Genomic DNA, 3279 nt, shown 5'->3' with positions numbered 1-3279 from the left:
CCCCTGGGGGACATTTAAAACGAACATTAATTCTCATTTCATAGAAGTTTGATAGTTTGTTTGTTTTGCTGTACCTAACACGGAATCTAAACCCGATGTTTAGCGTTATAATCCCTCAGATTTAACGCTGAGGAGGGATGTAAGTGCCAAACCTGGCTATAAAAAGTAAGTGATAAGCCTTTAGCCAACACGAGTTATATGAAATGCAGACATATACACTTAAGTGTATGAGTTGAATACATGAAAAATGTGACACTTAAACGGATTAAAAAGCTAAGAGAGGTTACAAACATCATATAATTTTGTGTTTTCACACAAACGCTAAAAAAGGCCTTTGTCCGAAAGCCCATATAATCCACAAATTAACTACTGCGTTTTATATTTGATATTTTCGGTACGTGGGCTAAACGAGAAGGTCAAACATTTCAAGTTCCAAGTAAAGTCATCCGTTATTTTAAAATGATAATCAAAAGGACAGACCAGTCATCGCCACCTGCCGTCTACGTGGCTACTCTTAATTGAATAGTTGGATTAACTGCTACAGATATAACATCACTTCAGTTGAAAGGAAACGAGTTCAGTGGTTCGAGCCTTGGACCTTTTGATCCACAACTCATCAAGTTAACCACTAAGACACACACACGAGTACAACCAATGTACTAAAAGTATGAAAATGTGAATATTTATACCACAACTTTGTTTTATACTATAGCACATTCTGTTAATCGTCGTTTAATGAAATCATACACAATATTGTGAAATACGCCAACGCAATGACTGCAAAAAAGTAAGAATAATGAGATAACTTATTACATGGAACTGGCAGTAGTTTTCTTCTTGAGAAAAAAAGTCTTTTAACTTAAATTGGGTGCTAACTCATTTGTTTCCTACGTTATAACGACCCTGTTGCATTCTTTGATCGACTGAGACACTTTAAATACAGCCTACATTGCCCAAAATAACTTCAAAGTAAAACTGAAAAGAATGTGAATTAGAACAATGCTCTGTCAGTAAAGTTCGTAGTCTTTAGCGATAATAACGAGTAAACGTACTGTTATTGGAGTGTAAGGCAATACTTTCAGAGTTGTGTAATTTGGAAAAGGTCGATCTGCAGACTCTTGAAATAAAGTGGAAATATGAGCCTTTATCTATCTATCCATTTCTTGTTTTATTTATTCGAACATAAAATTCTGAAGGTCTCTCGAACTGTCAGCTGCTATAGTTTTCTTTAAGTGTATGTATTTGTGCACTTTACGGCTTGGAATTTTGTGTGTGCTATTGAAAATAATAACATGAAACACAGTTCCAGAACGCTGTTTTAATACGATTCAAGAATGTACTTTCGATAAAGAAACTTAAGTGGCTCAAAAGGTTAAGTTCGGAACAAGTTTAAAATTTTCACTTGAAACAGAATTAAAGTTTCGTTATTTGAATAAAGGCAATAGGCTGACACATTTGCGTCATGAGCAGTAGAATGTGTTTTACTTTATGGCTTGTTGCACTTATATACACTTACAAGATGAGGGGGAAATGTGATCGTTAAATACATTTCATGTAGAGAATTACTTGTTTTTATAACGTGAGCTCATAATTCGATCTCTTCTTAAATCAAATATGCATTTTGTATTATAAGGAATGAGCAAAACAATACGCCCATTGTGAATAAACATTGTAGCACCCATGTCTTATGTTAAAGACTACTTATTTACTTGCATTTAAAAGGTGATTAAAATAAAAGAAAGTCTTATAATATATAGAAATCAAATGATTTTAGTATCATATCTTAATAAACCTGATCACAATACGGATCAAAATAGTTGGCTTATTACTACATCAGAGTGTATTTCAAACGGTAATTTTAACCTAAAAACATCACTTACGCAAGACATGCCAACAATTGTGGCTACTTACTGAAAAGATGCTATTGTAGTAAGTTTTGAGGATAGTTTTTACGGATTTTCATGCTTCAAAAGAATGCTTATTTAATTAAGAAATATGTGTTTAAAACTTTTCGTCGGTGATCTGTTACTTTGAGTAGACCGTTAAGCATATATTCGATAAATTTGTTGCTTCTATGGCTCACGTTCTTTACCATCACAAGTGTTATCATCTATTCTTGTCACACTGACAATGTCTTAAAGTTTGTTGATTTCCAGATTGCTTCGAGCCTTTAAAGAAGAATCTGGTATAAAAACAGAATCAGTTTCCTGTGCTTGTGTAAACCAAGACTATATTTACTAAGGAAATTGTACTCATTAATTCGGCACGAAATGCTTTAAGCAGCTGAAATTCTTTGCTCGTAGAAAACCAAACTAGATTATATAGTCGTACTTCTGTTTGGATGAGACGTCGCGGAGGGAAGCGAAAGTACACCTTCAGGCATTCCGTGACACAACATAAACATACGGTGATGTTGCCGGGTTTTGGCAGGTTATGATGCACAAATCACAAATGTTTTCTTCTTCTTCTTAAAAGGCGTAACCGCGGCATTGGCAATTACGGTAATTCTATTCTGAAGAAATAAATGTTTTGTTTTTTCTACAGTGGGATTTTTATGTTTTTAATCAGTATGTAGAAAATAAAGCTCAATTACCACGTCTTTATTTTGTTGGGGGCTTCAATGGTGATAAACAGTGCTTTATCAATATAAACCACAAATCGTGAAACAGCCAACACAATTATATGTTTTTATTTCTAACTGTTTACTTTGCTATTCGTGGCACAAAGTGATAATTGAAGTAAATTCATATCATCTTCTTAGGGAAATATTAAAGATAGTAATTTATCGAAAATATATCATAGAAATATAAAAGTAAGAAACGTAAAGTTATTCAAAACTTAAACATGAATTATAAAACATTAAAACAAGCAGTATCATATAAATAACGAAGCATATAGTATAGCATACTGTCATGCTATACTATAAGATAAATATCATAAACACAACCATCTACTATGATATTAGTAACAAGGGTCACACTATCGTATAAATAGCCGAGGAACAAACATGTACTATCTTATAAATAACGAAGCATATAGTATAGCATACTGTCATGCTATACTATAAGATAAATATCATAAACAAAACCATCTACTATGATATTAGTAACAAGGGTCACACTATCGTATAAATAGACGAGGAACAAACATGTACTATCTTATAAATAACCGAGCTACAAACATGTATTATTAAGTTAGTAAGAAGAGTTCTATTATCGCATAAAAAACAACAACAACAACATAAACATGCATTATCTTATAAATAATCGAGGCACTAAG

Source organism: Limulus polyphemus, unplaced genomic scaffold (genome assembly GCF_000517525.1).
Source record: "Limulus polyphemus unplaced genomic scaffold, Limulus_polyphemus-2.1.2 Scaffold175, whole genome shotgun sequence".
In the NCBI taxonomy this organism is placed as follows: domain Eukaryota; kingdom Metazoa; phylum Arthropoda; class Merostomata; order Xiphosura; family Limulidae; genus Limulus; species Limulus polyphemus.
Note: the sequence above shows the minus strand (reverse complement) of the source record.